Here is a 20,975-nt window from a genome sequence, read left to right as displayed (position 1 = left end):
GCTTGCCACGTTTCTGTGGACAGGTCTGATGTTATTCTGATGGTCCTTCCTCTATTCATAAGGAATCTCTTCCCCCAGGGGCCCTTAGGACCTCTTGTCTGAAATTATTATTCATGAATTTCACAATTAACTGTCTGGAGGTTTTTCTAGATTCATTGATCTTGCGGGGGGGTGCTGTCCTTTCTGCCTCTAGGACATGAACACTTGTTCCATTCTCCAGACTAGGGAAATTTTCATCCAGAATTTATTCAACTCTATCTCCTAATCTTCGCTCTTTCTCCACAGCAACCCCTCCCTGGGATCCCAATAATTATGACGTTGGATTGTTTCATGGTGGATTCCCTGGGGAATTCTACCAAACATTCAAAGAAGAAATAATACCTATTCTTCTGAAACTGTTTCAAAAAATAGAAACAGAAGGAAAACTTCCAGACTCTTTCTATGAAGCCATCATTACCCTGATTCCCAAACCAGACAAAGACCCCATCAAAAAGTAGAATTTCAGACCAATATCCCTGATGAATATGCATGCCAAGATTCTCAACAAGATCCTAGCTAATAGGATCCAACAGTACATTAAAAAATTATCAACCATGACCAGGTGGGATTTATCCCTGGGATGTAAGAGTGGTTCAACATTCATAAATCAATCAATGTGACAGAACCACATGGTCCTCTCAACTGATGCAGCAAAAGCACTTGACAAAATACAGCATCCATTCCTGATTAAAACTCTTCAAAATATAGGGATAGAGGGAACATTCCTCAACTTCATAAAATCTATCTATGAAAAACCCACAGCGAATATCATTCTCAATGAGGAAAAGATGACAGCCTTCCGTTTGAGATGAGGAACACGATAAGGATGCCCACTCTTGCCAGTGTTGTTCACCATAGTACTAGAAGTCCTAACAACAGCAGAGAACAAAAAGAAATAAAAGATACTCAAATTTGCAAAGAAGAAGTCAAACTCTCTCTCTTCACAGATGACATGATATTTTATATGGAAAACCCAAAAAGACTTCACCCCCAAACTACTTGAACTCATAATAGCAATTCAGTAATGTGGCAGGATACAAAATCAATGCACAGGGATCAGTTCCTTTCTTATACACTAACAATGAAACTGTAGAAAAAGAAATTAGAGAATCAATTCCATTTACAATAGCACCAAAAACCACAAACTTGGAATAAACCTAACCAAAGAGATAAAGGATATATACCTGAGGAACTACAGAATACTCAAGAAAGAAATTGAAGAAGACACAAAAAGATGGAAAAACATTCCAGGCTCATGGATCAGAGAATAAACACTGTTAAAATGTCTGTGCTGCCCAAAGCAATCTACACTTTCACTGCCATCCTGATCAAAATACCATTGGCATTTTTCAAAATGCTGGAACAAAGAATTCTAAAATTTGTATGGAACCAGAAAAGACTGCAAATCGCCAAGAAAATGCTGAAAAAGAAAAACAAAATTGGGAGCATCATGTTGCCTGATTTCAAGCTTTATTATAAAGCTGTGGTCACTAAGACAGCATGGTATTGGCACAAAAACATAGACCAGTAGAACAGAGTAGAGAGTCCAGATATGGACCTGCAACTCTATGGTCAAATAATCTTCAACAAAGCAGCAAAAAAATATACAGTGGAAAAAAGACAGTCTCTTCGATAAATGATCCTGGGAAAATTAGACAGCGATGTATAGAAGAATGAAATTCGACCATTCTTTTATACCACACACAAAGATAAACTCAAAATGGTTACAAGATCTCAATGTAAGGCAGGAATCCATTAATATCCTAGAGGAGAACATAGGCAGTAACCTCTTCAACTTTGGTATAGCAACTTCTTTCAAGACATGTCTCCAAAGGCAAAGGAAACAAAAGTGAAAATAAGCTTTTGGGACTTCATCAAAATCAAAAGCTTCTGCACAGCAAAGGAAACAGTCAACAAAACAGAGAGGAAACCCATGGAATGGGAGAAGATATTCACAAATGACACTACAGACAAAAGACTGATATCCAAGATCTATAAAGAACTCCTCAAACTCAACAGTCAATAAACAGATAATCACATAAAAAAAATGGGCAGAAGACATCAACAGACACTTCTCCAAAGAAGACATACAATGGCTAACAAATACATGAAAAAATATTCATCATGATTAGCCGCCAGGGAAATTCAAATCAAAACCACATTGAGATACCACCTTACACCAGTTCGAATGGCTAAAATTAACAGGATAATAAATAGCAAGTGTTGGAGAGGATGTGGAGAAATGGGACTCCTCTTACACTGTTGGTGGGAATGCAAGGTGGTACAGCCACTTTGGAAAACAGTGTGGAGATTCCTTAAGAAATTAAAAATAGAGCTATCCTATGACCCTGCAATGGCACTACTGCGTATTTACTCCAAAGATACAGATGTAGTGAAAAGAAGGGCCATATGCTCCCCAGTGTTCATAGCAGCAATGTCCACAAGAGCCAAACTATGGAAAGAGCCAAGATGCACTTCAACAGAAGAATAGATAAAGAAGATATGATCCATATACACAATGGAATATTACACAGCCATCAGAAAGGATGAATACCCAACCTCTGTATCAACATGGATGGAACTGGAGGAGATAATGCTAACTGAAATACGTCAAGCTGAGAGAGTCAATTATCATATGGTTTCATTTACTTGTGGAGCATAAGGAATAACATGGAGGATATTAGGAGAAGGAAAGGAAAAATGAACTGGGGGAAAGCAGTGGGGGAGACAAACCATGAGAGACTGTGGACTCTGAGAAATAAATTGAGGGTTTTGGAGGGAAGGGGTGTAGGGGGAATGTGTGAGCCTGGTGGTGTTTATTAAGGAGGGCACATATTGGATGGAGCAGTGGGTATGGTGCATAAACAATGAATCTTGGAATACTGAAGAAATAAAATTAAATTAAATTTAAAAAGAGGGAGAATATGATATCCAGAATGGCATTATAATATTCATATGTCCAGTTTTTTTTTAAAAAAAAAAAGAAAAGAAGGCATCACAATGCATAAAAACAAATAGGTAAGTATGGCTCAGTCAAGGGATGAAATTTTTAGCAGTGTTGGGGTCCCTAACCCACAACTGTGAAATAATTCTTCAGATGTCTTCGTGCAAAAAGGAGATTGTGTTAAAGCTGGCAAATAGGAGAAGACTTGTCTCAGGAGATAAAAGCATCCCAAGTACATCATCTAATCTAATCATAAGGAAAGTAGGGTCATCCATTATCTCCAGAAGTCCATAGTTAATGTTAACCTCATGGAATGGGTGCATTCTGGCTTTTAAGGAGCGATTTTGTCATCCCAGCCACATAGAAGTGGTCAAGGTGATAGCTGAGTCATACAATTGTAGGGGAATCAATCCCACTTTTCAGTTTTTCAAATAATCATATGCCCATTGGGTCCTGTTATTATCTCCACAGAATAACAAGCAGGAACATTGTCTATACATGAGTTACTGTGGTAATTTCTCTGAAGTTTTTTTTTGCTTCAAGTTGTCGATCATCAGTTTTTAGGGCTTTTAGGAAGAAGACAGTTTTAATTTTTAATCACTTTAAGTCTAGAGAATGGGAGAAAATTGGAAAACTTAGTTGGATATTTGAGGACACCAGAAGAATTCAGGATCTAATCTCGTTTATAAGAAATAGTAATAAAATTTAATATTTATGAAGATGTATTATTGAAACATAATTTTTCTTTAAAAATACCTTAATTTCCAGAGGTAACCAAATCAAGATTAAATAATCTATAAAACAAGTCCAATTTTAACAAACTTGGTTTAATCATTTTCATAAGCTTAACAAAAAAATAGTGATTGATCATGTAGATCTTTTAAAATCTTCCTGATGGAACCTTTTATGAAGAATCTAGATTGAACTTCTATTAGCCTCTCTAGGGCAAAAGCCAAGACAAATACTTGCCATCAGACATGCCTGCAATACCTGTAGATTTGGGGGAATTCCTCTTTATGAGGTCCCCAAAGCATCCTGAGGTCCCTGTACCTGCCAAGAAGTAAATTCGTTACTCACCTGGTGAAGCCGCTGGGAACTCTGTAAGCAAGGTATCAGGCCAATAGTTCCAAAGGGCTTTATGGCTTCATGCTTCATAAACTCAACCTTAGTTCCATAAAGCTGTTTGGTCATACTGGAGTCTGCATGACTCTCAAATATGACATTCCAGTCAAGGCATTGGTAAATAATCAATGTTTCTAATGGTGTTTTGTTACAAGGAAAACAGACTCTTATTGAACTTATGCAAATGACTAGGATTGCGTGGAAGAAAGAATATTCACTGAGACCTTTTGAATTTGAGGGTTCAGGGAGAGAGAAAGTTAAATACTTTAATTGGTTCACAAATGAATACTTTATCATATTTCTGTATATCATGAATATCTTAAGAGAATGTTTCCTAATTCTGGAAAAGCAAACATTAGAGAACCAGAAATGTTTCAAACAAGAGTCACAAACTATAATCTTCCTCAGTTTAGTTAGTTCTGGACATTCTTTCCCATTTTCGTTTTATGATTTTAATGATATTAAAACCTGTCTTTGTCCTAAAAGTCCTTTTTATGAATCTCCTTGAAAATGAAACACATTTTGCAAGAGAATTAGAACAATTACAAATGACAAAAACTCAGATGTGGACATGACTAAAGATCTGATGAGAGTTCATATTACAGAAGGCAAGGAAATCCAGTTATTTCTGGGACATGTAGTACTTTCTTAATTAGAATGTTAAGAGATGACCTTATACCAGAACATATTAAAACTTCAGGAATCACATATCATATCTCTGGGATAGTTATAGCATTTATCCAAACATAACCTAAGGCCAATCATTATTTGTTTGAAAGTGTATTCCAATTAACTTAACATACCAAATAAGCCCAGTTAGTCAAAAAGACTCCATTTACAATTTAAATCTGAAAAATTTCTTAAAAATCTTCAGGAAGTTTTAAAGAACATGCCTAAATACAGTTGGTTATAGTCCGCATGTTTCTCATCTTCCAGAAGGTATATCCTCAAAGGTACAAGAGAATCACACAAAGTCCCGAGTCCCAGAGTTGGGAATGAACTGCTACCTCCTTTGCCATGTTGTGTTGGCAAGTTACATGGAAACCAAGATACAAGAATTGGGAAAATAGGCACCCTGTCTTATTGAGAGAAACCAAAAAGTTACATAACAGGGTATGGATCCTGGGAAATTTAAAGAAATAGAAATAATTGGTCTCCCACAAAGAAACTTCCTGCAGAAAACATTGTTCAGTAAAGTCTACTGTTGACAAATTTTGCAGATTGTTTAAATAGATTTCTATATTTCTATAAAAACTTACTTTTATTTTTTTAAATTGTTATTTGTCTTCAGAAGAACATTTTTTATTTCCTAGAAAATATTTGGTTCTGGTGTATAAGAGAAAAAGAGTACAAGATCCTTCCCCTTCCCCTGCTAGGGAAAGGGGGAAAAAAATGACAACATACCATTTCATACCCACCAGGATAGCTATATTCAAAAGAACCAACAATAATGAGTGTGGGTAAGGATGTGGAGAAATTTGAACTCTCATTTGTTGTTTGCGGAAATGCAAAACAGTGCATTGCTCTGAAAAAAGTTTAGCAATTCCTTAAAAGTTAAACATAGAATTACCATATGACCTGTGTATTAGTTCCTATTGCTGCTACAATAAATCATCACAAGCTTAGTGGTTTTATGAATGCAACATTATTATCCTAGTATTCTGAGGTCTCACAAGACTCTCACTTGGTCAAAATCTAAGTGAGTCAGTTGTGCACTTTTTATGGGGGCTCTAGGGAGAGAATTCGTTTCCTTGACTTTTCCATCTTCTAGAAGCTGCCTGCATTCCTTAGCTCCTGCCCATCCTCCCCACATCCTCCATTTTCAAAGCAAGCAGTGATAGGTTGAGTCCTTTTCATAAGGAAATGCTTCAGCCTCTTCTGCCTCCTTCTTCCACTTTTATGGGCACTTGTGATTATTTTGGGCTCACTTGGGTAGCCTAAAATAATATCCCTATCTTCAGGGGAAATTATTAGCAATCTAACTTTCATCAGTAACTGTCATTCTCCTTTTCCATTTACCCTAACATGTTCACAGATTAGGGGATTAGGATGTAAACCTCTCTGGCAGAACTTTATTTCTGTCTACCACACTTTCACATCCACTCCTAGGTGCATACCAAGGAAGTGAAAACGTATCTGTAAAATCTTTCACATGGATGTTCATGTAGCATTATGTATAATAGCCAAATAATGAACACAACCCTACCATCCATCAGCTGATAAATGGATAAACAACAATGATAACATTGGCATCATGGATGTAGTGTGGCATTTACGTGAAGAAAAATTGACATTCAATATTAGGAAAAATCACAGAATGTTTCATGAAGGAGGTGAAACTAAAGTTGAACTTTGAAAGAAGTAAAAGAAACAATTACTATTATGCTTCTTAAAGTAGATACACATTTTAGTTACAAGGTTTTATTCCAATTACTACTTCAGCAAGACTCTGCAGTGAGATGGTAGGATAGGTCATTATCCAATTTCAGTAGACATTTATTTTCTCTAACAGAGTGGCAGATTATTATTCTCTTCAATCAAGTAAGATGTATTTCCCATTGCTGGGATGTATGAGATGATAGATCAAGTCACAGTTGGTTCTGTTCAGGAAAAGCATCTTAATCCTCCTTCCTTAGGATTAGAAAAAGAAGAGAATAGACCAGGTATTATTAAAGAAAACATTCACAGAATCTATTCTTCATTTAAATGACACATTTCATATTTGGATCCAGTTTGAGCATTTGTAAAAGCCTGTGCCTGCCCATTTCTTTCTGCTTCTTCATCCCTTTCCAAACAAGCAAAAAGTGCATTCTCTTTACCTACAGAGACCAATGCAGTTTAATTTACTCACTACTTCTTTTGGCTATTTTGAATAATTCAGTTTTGCTCAATTATAATTGTTTTGTAGCAATGTAGAACATTTCTGGAGCTTCCCATTCAAAAGAGGAGAAAACCATCCGAGTGATACTGTCTTTGACATAATCTTGGGAAGTTTGAGTACATGTGCCCTCTCTACATCCTGAAAGATGATGAAGATGTAAGACAAAGATGTAAGCCTGAATTTATATATCAGGAGTTGGTAATGAGTCCATTTTGTTGTTCTCTTCAGTGGCATTCTATTTGAATTTTTTATTATTTGATAAAAACTTCAAAAAGCAGACTTCATGAAAATAAAATTGGAGTAGCAGAAAGAGACAAGCTACATCACAAAAAAATGGTGGAGATCTGAAGTAATTCACTAGCTCATTCTTTCCGTGGAAAGGAAACTCTTTATTATTTTTGGCAGTTACCTAATGACTGAAAATGCAAACCGTGTGTTTGAAATCCAAAAGAGTTATCCAGAAATTCATCACAGATGTTGGCTGAAGGCGTATCTCATCAGAGTATGGTGACTGTCTTAAAATGAAAGAAGAGAAGAAACCACTTGGGTGGATAAAGAAGTTACTTGATCTGAGAGCAAAAGCAGCCATCTGTTTGCTCATACCCAACTCCCACTGACTTCAGTTAGCTTCAACTTCTCAGCAGGAAGAATTTGGCAGGATAAAAATTTGAACTTCACTAATAGTATTAAAGGAGATCAAGGCTTTTATAATGAGTTTAATAACTTGGATGCACAAAGCCAGTGAGTTTTATCTCTCCTGTAGATAGAAGATTTAAAGTAAGTCCATAATAGTAAAATTTATGTGTAGTTCCTGGAACTCAAAAGTAAATAGGAGACTATCACAATGTTACATAAGTGGTTGCACTCATGGGTTGAAGAATTGGGTATTTGGATCCCCACATAAGGAGCCTGAATTATAGTGGATTTGATTATGAAAATAGCAACATTTTAAAATTTGACTACCGTAGCATTCTTGCTCCTTTTCCTCTCTCCCGATTTCTAAACAAAGAATGAGTAGTAATTACGATTTTTGAGTGTTTTCTATGCGTCAAGTAATGAACTATTTACTTTTACACCATTTTGTCATTATTTCCTACTGCAATCACTTGAGATAGGAAACTCAAAGCAAGAAAGGTTAGGGAACTTTTCTAGGTCACTCGAAGACGGGATATAGAAATTTAAATTCAGGTTGGCTTGAAATCAATGATCTTAATGAATTAGTCAATTGAGGACACCTAATCCCTCTCTTCTATGTAGAACAGTTTAAAGCCAATTCCTTTGTGTGGTTCTCAGGTTTACTTTAAGGACATCAGCATTAGCACTGCCAGGCACAGCGCTGAGGGGACTCTTCAGCAAGAATATCAGGTGCTCCATGCTATTGGTTATAGAGGAGTAGGGAATTTGGGTAAATTGGAAGGGGAGGTGAACCATGAGAGACTATGGACTCTGAAAAACAGTCTGAGGGGTTTGAAGTGGCCGGGGGGGTGGGGTGGGGTGGGGTGGGAGGTTGGGGTACCAGGTGGTGGGTATTATAGAGGGCACAGCTTGCATGGAGCACTGGGTGTGGTGAAAAAAATAATGAATACTGTTTTTCTGAAAATAAATAAATTGGGGAAAAAAAAAAAAAAAGAATATCAGGTGCTAGGAGAGATGCAGCCCAGCCGAGCACCCGGATCCTAGAGAAAGAGCCCAGCAAACAACCCTCCCCCTCAGGCTCAGTCCCCGGCTCTCTGCCAGGTCTCCGGACTCTCCGCCCCGCCTCGCGGCTCTCCGCCACGCCCCCAGGCTCTCGGTCCTGCCTTCTCAGGGATTCCCCGCACTCTCCGCCACACCCCTGGCTCTCCATCCCACCCCCATATTTCCTCCCTGACCGCGCGTCTCCAGCAGAGGCGCTTGGTTTTGTGTGAGGAGACGTGAGCGCTCACGCTGCAAGGACTACGCTTTCCAACGACCTGAGGGCGGCAGCGGGGCGGTTTACGCCAGTCTCGACGTCGCGGCTCTGAGCCTCCAGTCAGGCAGCCGGCTGGAGGCGCCAGAAGATTGGCGGGCTCTCCAAAGTCTCAGACGCGCGAAGGCGCCAGGACCCAACCAGCCCAGAGCTGTGGGGAGGGGGCTGGGTTACCCTAGTGTCCGTGTGGACGACCCACTGCCTGTCCTCGCGGTGGGGGACGTGGCCGGGACAGTCTCTGTGACCGTGTGGACAGCACGCCGCCTCTCCCCACCGTGGGGGATACAGCCCGGACAGTGGCTGCGACAGGGTGGACAACACATGCCTGTCCTTGTGGTGGGGGACCCAGCGCGGACGGTCTCTTTGACCATGTGGACGACCCACTGCTGGTCCTCGCCTTGGGGGACACGGCCCAAACAGTGGCTGTGACCGTGTGGATGACATGCCGCCTCTCCTCATGGTGGGTGATATGGCCCGGACAGTGGCCGTAACCGTGTGGACAACGCACGGCCTGTCCTCGCGGTGGGGATCACGGCCCAGACAGTCTCTGAGGCCATGTGGACGACACCCCGCCTCTCCTTACGGTGCGGGATACGGCCCGGGCAGTGGCTGTCGTCTTGTGGATGACACACCACCTGTCCTCATGGTGGGGGACACAGCCCGGACAGTCTCTGTGACCATGTGGACGACACGCCGCCTCTCCTCGCGGTGAGGGATATGGCCCCGACAGTCTTTGTGACCGTGTGGAAGACACGCTGCCTCTCCTCATGGTGGGGGATACAGCCTGGACAGTGGCTGTGACCGTGTGGAGGACATGCTGCCTGGCTTCGCAATGGGGGACACGGTCCGGACAGTCTCTGTGACTGTGTGATGATTCGCTGTCTTGTCCCCATGGTGACAGAACGTGACTGGAGTCCCAATGGCTACAGAGCCGCGGCTAGCAGGCTCGGTTCTCCCAGACCTTGATGTTGGAAGAGAAAGGGTAAGAAGAATACACCACTTTTGGCCCTGTGTTTAGCAATATTTAGAGGGATTTGTACTACTATGGAAAAGCTACTTTTAGTTTCTAGATGGGGAGAAGTTGCCTACACCTGACAGAGTTAGAAAATCACATGTTTCGTAAATGTGGTTTTAAGTAATAATGTTCTAGAAAAGAAATGACCCAGCAAGATGAATTTTGTTTGTGGAATTGCTGTCCTGGCTCCAGATTGTCATTAGTGGTGACTCAAGAGTGTATTTGTTAGTGGGATAGAGGAACTGGAGCCCATGGCCCTGAGCAGGAGGAGTTTGCTCTGCCATACTGGTCATATTTACAAGATATTTTCATACTATTGCTGTTGTCCTATTCATGCATTTCATTTCTCACTCCTCTGTGTCTCCATGGCCGTGTTAGTTACTTGTAAAGAAATACTCAGTCTTTTTAGATATTCTAAAGTGCTTTCTAAGTGCTAAAAGCAGATGAAGAAAACAACATCTTGCTTAAATATCTTATTATTAAAATTCGTGCGAAATACCGTCTTTTGGAAATGCAAGGGCTAAACCAGGTCTTTATGCAGTGCTCCTTGGGTTTGAACTCTGTTTCCAGGGAGGAGGGAGAAGAAAGATGATTAGAGGGCTCTGTGTTCCTAGCTAGGCAGTGTTAATCATCGTCTATATGTTCTGTGCATTTTGTTTGTGTGTCAATAGAGTATGCAATGGACAAATGAGTCCTAATCTTCCTACATATTGAATAGGTTACCAGAGGACAGAGGAATTAGTAAACATGGATTTCATAACTTTTGTGTTAAAATGTACAAGACGGGGGTGCCTGGTTGGCTCAGTGGGTGGAGTATGCAGTGCTTGAGTGGGGGTTATGAGTTCCAGCACCATGTTGGGTGTGGAGATTACTTAAAAATAATATCTTAAAAAAAAGAATTTGTAAACAGTGTATCTTCTCGAAGTGACTTGTGGAAGTGAAACAGTTAAAATTGCCTCTTATAAAATCAGATATTGAGACTTGTGGATTCTATTAGCATTTGTCCTAGTTTGCTTCCAGAATCTGGGCTCTTGACTGCTTGGGTTAGTTTCAGTTCAGCAACCTGCTTCAAGTTCTCCAAGTCTCCTATTTTCTTTTACTTTCTTTCTTTTTTTTTTTTTTAAGATTTTATTTATTTATTTGTCAGAAAGAGAGAGGGAGAAAGCACACAAGCAGGCAGAGAGGCATGTTGGGGTGGAGAGAGAGGCAGGCTCCCCGCTGAGCAAGGAGCCCGATGCGGGGCTCGATCCCAGGACCCCGGGATCATGACCCGAGCCGAGGGCAGCAGCTTAACCCATTGAGCCACCTAGGTGTCCCTTGTCTCCTATTTTCTTATCTGCAAAATACCAGTATCACCTTCTCAGTGAGCTATTCTGAGAGTTAAAGTAGATAGTAAATAGGCAGACTTGGAATGGTTGTTGGCTTCTAGTAACTTGTCAATGTTGGTAATCCATTCTTCTAGTTCTGTATACAGCCAAAGTTTAGCATGCTTACAGGAGAGTAGGAGAAATTAAGTCTGAAAAATAGGCAGAGACTGGGGTGAGAAGAACCTCATCACCCAGTTAAGAAGATTAAATTCTGGATGTAAAGGGAACCATTTAAAGATCTGCTTAAGATGAAGAATGCTTGATAAATCTTGTGGCCAATATCTATCAACAGGTCAAACAGGAAGCTACTGTGGTGGTCTTCGAAGGCCATGACACCATGATGTCACCCTAAATGAAACAGTAGGAAGGAGGAGAAGTAGAGCAGAGTAAATCTGAAGAAATAGGACTTGTGATACATTGAATTACACAATTTGTGTTGAGTAAAGGAGAGACATTTAGGAAGAATTACTTTTTCCTTGTTTGGAAGTCTAAGTGGATGTAAGTGATAAGACAGTGAATGGAAAATAAGAAATAGTTTTCGTGCATAGATTATAGCTAATATAAATTTGGAATATGCTAAATATATGATACCTAGGAGAATATATGATACCTAGACATGTACGATACACAGTTTAACCTGGAACTTCAATGATTGGGCTGATGTTATTGACTGGAATTCATCAAAAATATAATGATGATTAAAGAATGGATGATCCCACCAAGCTAATGAGAAAAAATACAGATCAAGAGTGGAATTACCAAAATCAATATTTAAGAGCTGAGGCAAGGAAAATGTTGAAGAAGAATCTGAGCCATCAAATAATGAGAAGAAAATGGAGTTAAGAGTAAATCAAAGAATGAGCCAATTTTAAAAAAGGAGTGAGTACCCAACAGTGTGACATTCTGCAGAAAGGGAGTAAGGTAGTAACTGAAAAAGCCAACTGAGTTAGGTAGTGAAGATGTTACTCCACATCTTGGTGAGTGCAGGATGAGTAGAATGAAATGGACAGAAAGGAGATGGCAGCATTTAGGGAGGAACAAGAGGGGAAGAATTGGAAATATGAACACACACCAATATTTTTCCTAATGCTTTAACAAATGGAAGGGCTAGAGGGGCCATTAGCCAGAAGGGATCTCACAATCGAGGGATGTGGTTTTATTTTGTTTGTTCTAGCTTTTAAGATGAGGAAAGTATGAGACTACAGGGACAATGAATTTATAGAAGAACGGGCTTGTGTTATCATATCTCTAATTTTTTTTTTCATATCTCTAATATTTAAAGACCCATTTTCTTTTCACCTGGAATCATACACTCATTTCCCTCATCTAGAGATTTCTCTGTTCTCCTTAATCTTTTTTTTTTTCTTAGCTCCTCTTCTTCCTGCATTTATGCTTACACTGGTACTTATATTCTGTACTTGTCTGTTGACATGTCCATTCATTTGCACTTTTCCTAGTCCCTCTGCTGCTCTCTAGGGATTTTGCAAAATTATTGTGCCTAGTTGGATAGAAGTTTTTCTGCGGGTGTGATATCATTGATAAGAATAATTGATTGATAGTTGTGGAAAATACTGGTATTTTAATCTGGTAACACTTGTGTAGTTTATCAGGTGTAGTCAATGCTTGAATTTAACCCCATGATTTAAGGAGAAACGCAGGTCCAACATACCTGAAGTAAGAGTAGATATATTTGCACAGTATTTTCATCCTACTTAAAGAACAACTTTTAAGAGAAAAGACAAAATGCAAGTTTATTTTCTGCCTCAGTTGGTCAGAAAAGGATCAAACCTTCACTCCTGGGTGGCTCAGTTGGTTAAGCAGCTGCCTTCGGCTCAGGTCATGATCCCAGCGTCCTGGGATCGAGTCCCACATCGGGCTCCTTGCTCAGCAGGGAGCCTGCTTCTCTCTCTGCCTGCCTGTGCTCACTCTCTCTCCCTCTCTCTCTGACAAATAAATAAAATCTTTAAAAAAAAATCTGAAACAGAAACTTTAAAGTATGAATTGTTAAAACAACTTAATGCTTACTGACTCTCCTTGCACTTTCAGATTGTTTTATGGGAGGAATATGACCATCTCCAAGCTATGAAACACTTAAACAAACTTGAAATAAAAAACTCTAAGTAGAAGCCCACTTTATGTCTGTCTTAGAATGTGATCAGAAAATCATGTTTTTAACATGCTCTTGTCTCTGAGATTGCTGGATGTATATGGAAGTGAAATAGCTGCTTTTTCCTCTCTGGGCCAATGTGCCACGTTGAGTTTACTAAGCTCCTCTTACCGCTCTACAGCAACAAAGGAATTGCAGTCCATTTTCTTAGTGTCAGATTGGACAACCCATAACCATCAGAGCCCCCAGCATTGCATGATTACTTAACGATCTCTAAGAAAATGCAGTGCTCAAATGCAATTCAATTCCAAGAATAGGATGTGTCTCGTGGCAGCAGGCTCACATTAGACAGTAGTGGTGGGATGGTGTGCATTAGCTGGAGGGGCCTGTAATATAAGCAAATAGAAACAAAAAATGATTCTTGAAAAAATTTACCTTATTTACTTTTGGTGTTATGGATGATGGTAAAAGATTTCAAATTTATAGTTCTGAGAAATGGTAAAAACCAAGTTTAGATCACAGGCTTTCGATTCACATATACCTGTTATTTTTCCTGTTATTTAGGAAAGAAGTATAGGGAGAGAGAGAGAGAGGTGTGGTTTGGCCCAGAAAATAGGAAATTAAAAAAAAAGAAATGGAAAAAAAGAAACCAGGAGATTCAACCCAAACTATTTTTTTTAAAGATTTTATTTATTTATTTGACAGACAGAGATCACAAGCAGGCAGAGAGGCAGGCAGAGAGAGAAGGAGGGGAAGCAGGCTCCCTTTTGAGCAGAGAGCCCAATGCCAGGCTCGATCCTGGGACCCTGGGATCATGACCTGAGCTGAAGGCAGAAGCTTTAACCCACTGAGCCACCCAGGTGCCCCTCAACCCAAACTATTTACTAAAGAAGATGGCAAGCCATGTGTAAACCAAATATATATATATATATATATACAAACACACACATATATATGCATATATATATATATATATATGTATATATATTTTTTTAAGTTAGTTTTTTCATTTGTTTTTTAGCCTAATTCTACGTGGTAATTCTCATGTTGCTAATACCATTACTTTGACATCTAATATTATAGGGCTCCTTTTGCTTATTTATTTATTTATTTATTTTTAAAGATTTTTTTTTTTAAAGATTTTATTTTATTTATTTGAGAGAGAGAGACAGTGAGAGAGAGAATGAGCGAGGAGAAGGTCAGAGAGCGAAGCAGACTCCCCATGGAGCTGGGAGCCTGATGTGGGACTCGATCCCGGGACTCCAGGATCACGCCCTGAGCCGGAGGCAGTCGTTCAACCAACTGCGCCACCCAGGCGTCCCTGCTTATTTATTTTTGCATGGGCTTAAGATACCCTGACTTTCACCTCTCTAGGAAGTATTATCACACCTTAATTGAGTACCAAAAAGACCTATTTGTCCTAGGAATAGGAGGATTATGTCTGTCCTCCCCAAATCAAATGCTGGAACCAAATTAAGCCCTTCTGGCCTCAGGCTCTTATACCAGAGGCCTATTTATTGGCCTTGGAAATTACTTGCCTCTTTCAGTAACTACTTATGGACAGTAACCATGTCCTTCAAAGTGCCAGAAATGAATGGATGAATAAAACTAAGAATTGACTATGGAGAGTAGCCCTGGTGTGCTAAGGGTCACAGACGGCCTCTGGTTGGTTGCAATAGGCACGTAGTTCATATTGCTGGATAATCTGAAGGTGTAATAAAGTAAGATTTAGATACTAGAAAAGTAGAAGGAGAGTAGAGAGAAAGGAAGGGAAATGAAAAAATTGAGCCTAAGGAGTAGTTAGGATCAACCACAGAGAGTAGGCTATGGGAAATAAGTTGTACAATTGGCTGTGAGGGTTTCTGCCTCCCAGAAGAGCAGGGCTTCCTACTGACTTTGCTCGAACTTAAACTATTTTGTCCCAAGAGCTGAGCCAATTGTGTGGTTCATGCACTAGGAGAGCTGGTTGAGCAGTGGATATTAGGTTAAGATTCTAATTAACTCAGTCTTCCTACAGCAAGGAAAAGGCTTGTGTGTTCCCCAGAGTACAGAGGAAAGGCAAGTAAGTACCCTATTCTCAGCTTGTTTCCCTCTCCCTTCTCCTCCAAGAGGGAATGAGAGGCTCTGCTTTTGATACCAAGAGTAGTATATGAATGTATTCTGAGTGAAAAACCCCATGACTTTGTCTGCATTTTGGCTTGTCACATGTTTCTATGACTTTGTTGATACCACAGTAATAACCTTAAAATCCTTAAGCCCCCATCCTGCCCCAAACCTTGAAACTTCAAATATAAATCTGTTTGCCTAAATTCAATTCACCAAAATCAACTTTATCAATTAGAATAGTTTCTGAATGACTTATTAGATAAATTTGCATGTTTCTTTAAACATTTATGAAATTTAGAGCAATTCATATTGTTTGATTTTTGAAACCTTTGAAGATCTCTGTAAAGTTTAGTTATCTGGCTCTCATATTATTTTGCTAAGAGCCTTTTCAGGTTTGCTGAATTTGCTTCTCTACCATATCCCCACATCTAACTTGGTGAGAGCTGGGGCTGAGGAAAGGGGAACCTTCATTGGTGGGAAACTATCTAGAGAAAGTTCCAGAAATTGGGCATTTAGTACATATTGGGTGAATTGACTTTTGAAAAATTAGCTCTTAGTAAACTGGCTGGCTTTCTGAAACTTCAGGAACGAAGTCTAAGAGGTTGCCTACTGATTTTCATAGGAGTATTCTTTTTTTCCAAATCAGAATCAATTTCCTAGTAAGTGGAATAAAATCATGCTAGAGGAAGGAGCTCAGAAGAACAGGTACTTGTGCACTGAACAAGTTTATTTACAGTTAGAGAAAGGTGTGTTAATGTGAGAAACAAGTCTCCTGTTAGATTCAACAGTGTAGAACCAGATGCATAAGGGGCTAATGTTACAGAGATCTTGGGGTGATTAAAAGTGACATATGCTTGGAATTTAAAAAGGGATTTCTGTGTGAGTAACTGAAAATCCTAGCAAGGATGATTTCAAAGCTCACTGAAAAGCAGAATCTTCCACTAAAAAGGGTTGTTTTTCTTCTGGTTGTAAAGGAAAACACTGTTGCAGGAATGATAGTGCTAAGTTATCCAGCAGTACTGATACAGTCAGAAAGAAGTAGCTGTTGCTAGGAGCAAGAAAACATAAGGGCAGAATTGATTAGAGCTGTGAGGTCCTACTTCTGGAGGGTGCATTTGTTTTTATGGAGTGAAAGCATTCAAAGATGAGGGAGACACACAACAGATTTCTTTCTTCTTTCCCACAAGTTACACACAATTCAACACTCATTGGTTTGCAAATAATAAGCTAATTTCCCCCTTGCTATGTTATAGCAAAATTCACACGGCAGTTGGTAGGTGAGCATAAAAGAAAATTTAAACTCAAAAGAAAACAATTTGTCAGTTATTAATATTGCTGATATAATGGAAAGACAACTATGCTTTTAGAATATTGTTGAATTATTTATTGATTAAATGTGACTTAAAGAAGAAACAATGAGTTTATTTTCTAACAAATATACATTTAATTCTACAGATTTGTTGGTTGTATGCATTAGAAAGGGTGAAAAATGGAAATATAAACAGTACAAAACTTTTACAAAGAGAAAAGTAAATTCAATAAGGAATAGAAATTTTAAAAAATTTCTAGTTAGAAATTTTTTGTGCTGCTTGACTTAGTATAGTCTAAGTTGATATCACTGTCTCACGGTTACCAAAACATAGGTCAAAGTGAAAGTCTATAGGCAAATTTCAGAAAGGGAGTGGAGGGCCACCTGGGTGGCTAAGTTGGTTGAGCAGCTGCCTTTGGCTGAGGTCATGATCATGGGGTCCTGAGGTCATGATCTTGTGGTCCTGGGATGGAGTCCCACATTGTGCTTCCTGCTCAGCAGGGAGTCTTCTCCCTCTGCCCCTGCTTGTGGGTGTGTGCTCTCTCTCTCAAATAAATAAAATTAAAAAAAAAAAAGAAGGGGATTCTGCTCATGTGGAAACCTTCATGAGAGTCCTTAGAAATTCAACCAATTATTTGTGGAGCATAACAAATAGCATGGAGGACAAGGGGCGTTAGAGAGGAGTAGGGAATTTGGGTAAATTGGAAGGGGAGGTGAACCATGAGAGACTATGGACTCTGAAAAATAATCTGAGGGGTTTGAAGTGGCGGGGGGGGGGTGGGAGGTTGGGGTACCAGGTGGTGGGTATTATAGAGGGCACGGCTTGCATGGAGCACTGGGTGTGGTGAAAAATAATGAATACTGTTTTTCTGAAAATAAATAAATTGAAAAAAAAAAAGAAATTCAACCAATTTATTTCATCATTATGAAAGGAGAGTTTTTTTTCTTTCTTTTGATTGCCTTTACTTCAGTGAAAAGTCTATGACTAAAACCACAGGTTTTCTTTCCACTCAGAAAACAGTACAGCCATTTTTGACTACCAGGGTAAGAGTGACATTTTCCCTAAGCTTGGAGCCTTCTCTATATCTGCAGAGAGTTCTAACTTTAGTTTCATTGTTTCTCCATTTATTTTTGAGGTAGCTTATACTCTTAACTCTGCTGACTATGTGTAATTCTATCAGTCCTTTGACTATCCTTCTCCATCAGTCTTGACTTTGAGGATATAAGAAGGTTTTTGCTGGTTTCATTTAATTTTAAATTGGCATCTTCAAAGATGTTTTCTTCATAAACATATATATCCATACTCTGTTGTCCTCTTGCTGAATTGTTTTAGTATTAACTGATTCCAAGGACTTTGCTTATCTTTTTTGTTTCTATTAATTCTTCTCCACCACTTGTACAATCCCTTAAATGTTTTATATTTGCTCTGTATCCAGCATTTTGAATTTTAGTGGTATATTTATGCTCTGCTTATTTCTTCTATCTCCTGAAGAGTATCTCTGGAAGAGTTATGGATATGGTCATAAAATCCAATAAAGATGCATTTGTCAAACTGATTTACTCTGTTAAATTCATAAAAGAATCCAGATTTCTGCAGATATTTGACTACTGTAGTGGAAATGATAAGAAGTGCAAGAGTCATCCAGGCACAGATATTAAAAACAGCCACATGAGTAAAAGCACTGTTGCTTAATGCTAAATTGTTTCTTCTCAAAAGATAAGGCAATTGCCTCAGTAGAAAAATTAATCATAAAGCATGTTAAATCATCAGGCGTGATAAAAATTGGCTTTTATGATTCATGATAATTAGTTTGGGGAACTAGAAGGTATAACTAAATAGACTTGTGAGAACAACTCACAACCAAGTACATTCATTTTACTTTCAAATTCAGACAAGAAAAATGCTTTATAGAAAAAAAAAACCCACAAACAAGAAGTTTCCAAATTTATTATAAAACCTACAGTTTTAAGTCATGGAGCCTCAGTACCATAGTGTGATCTTTATAAGTCACCTGGTGAGTAAATAAATGACTCTGAGCAAAATATTAAAATAAGAGAAAAGTTTGTCCTCAGTATTTTGTCCCCTTCCTTGTCATCATATTTCTACAAAATTCAGTGCTTTTTCCCCCTTGTCCCTGGCTGTCCTGGTCATAGTAATAAGAAAATTGTATCATCCTGGGTAAGTTGTCACAAGCAAAAGTAGCTGGAAGTAACAGACTTGAATTTTTCCTTACTTGTTCAAGGGAGCAACTTAAATGTCTTTTGTGTGCTTGTAATCAACTATAACTATTAGTTTTTTTACACCTCATATTTTATATCTTTTCTTCTGACACTGAAGACATAATCCACTCATTTTCTGGCCACTGTGTTTACTTCCAGTGGAGAATTTGCTTCTGTTGTGTCTCTTTCATCATCACGTTGGTTCCCAGATTAGGACATTTGTGAGAGTTTGTGGCTGATGACATTGAGTTAGATCTTTTCCTTTCCTTTCCTTTTTGCTCAGTTTTAGTGGGCACCATGCTCCATTTCTTTTCTTAACCTGTGTTTCCATTTGCTTTTCTCCTTTCATTTTTAAAATACCTGAAGACATAGCTCATTGATATATCCCTTCCTCTTACCCTTTTCCCTAGGACTCTCTTTACAAGTCACTTTGGCCTGTGCCAGAAGATAATCTGGTTGACACAATGGAATATAAATAGATTTATCCTCCTCTTTAAACCTTTTTCATTGTCCAAGCAGCAAGCCTCTGTATCTTAGTCCTAACTTGACCATCAGATAGGACTATCAGATTCTGTTTTGAGATGGTTAGTGGAGTTCTTGTTGTCTAATGGATTGAAGGTAAATAGCTTGAGGATTAGCCAGGAGACTTAAGGGATCCAGTTGTTAGTAAGGAGATAGGAGTTTTGTTTCCATTCTTCCCTTCAATCTTATGGTAAGACAAGTCCATAATCAAGAAACAGGCCTGGAAACATCTGATTTTGAAATGGATATAAAGCTTAATTCTGTAGAACTTCCATTCTGTAGACAATGTCAAGGTACAAACCAGAATTATTTGCTTATTGCTAAAATATTTCTAGGAGTTTTATATGTATATAATTGATGGCTGCCCATATGGTATGATTGTGTAAAAAACAGATGCTTTTCATGAACATCCATTTTCCCCCCAATACAAATCATTTTGGATTCACACTTATCTTTTCATATGACAAACTATACCGAATTTAAATTAAGAAGGAATTGTAAATTGAAAAACCATAGTATTCCTTCAGCCTTCATCTTTAAAAAGTATGTGGCCATCATCTTTATCAAAATAACCTCATATTAGAGCAGTATTTTTAATCTTCATTTTGATGATGAGAAAATGAAGGACAGGGAGGGGTTAAGTGAGTCACCTGTTGTTACACAAAAAATTAACAGCAAAAATTGGACAGGAACTAATATTACTGATTCCCTAGATACCTTTGTTATTTGGTTTGTTTACTTGTTGTTTACTGAGCAGCAGTATCTTCTTTTTTTTTTCCAATTTATTTATTTTCAGAAAAACAGTATTCATTATTTTTTCACCACACCCAGTGCTCCATGCAAGCTGTGCCCTCTATAATACCCACCACCTGGTACCCCAACCTCCCACCCCCCCGCCACTTCAAACCCCTCAGATTGTTTTTCAGAGTCCATAGTCTCTCATGGTTCACCTCCCCTTCCAATTTACCCAAAAGCACATACCCTCCCCAATGTCCATAACCCTACCCCCCTTCTCCCAAACCCCCTTCCCCCAGCAACCCACAGTTTGTTTCGTGAGATTAAGAGTCACTTATGGTTTGTCTCCCTCCCTATCCCATCTTGTTTCATGGATTCTTCTCCTACCCACTTAAGCCCCCATGTTGCATCACCACTTCCTCATATCAGGGAGATCATATGATAGTTGTCTTTCTCCGCTTGACTTATTTCGCTAAGCATGATACGCTCTAGTTCCATCCATGTTGTCGCAAATGGCAAGATTTCTTCTAATATAAAGAAAAATTACAGTTCAAGATTTTTAGCTTCCTATTACTAACTTGTATTCTAAAAAATACAGAAGGAAAAGCCATACACTTTGTAAAAATACTATGATATGATGATAACGTAGACATTGTATAA

The sequence above is a fragment of the Neovison vison genome, chromosome 2 (assembly GCF_020171115.1).
Source record: "Neovison vison isolate M4711 chromosome 2, ASM_NN_V1, whole genome shotgun sequence".
NCBI classification, from domain to species: domain Eukaryota; kingdom Metazoa; phylum Chordata; class Mammalia; order Carnivora; family Mustelidae; genus Neogale; species Neogale vison.
The sequence above is the reverse complement of the archived record's forward strand: the minus strand, read 5'-3'. Positions refer to the sequence as shown.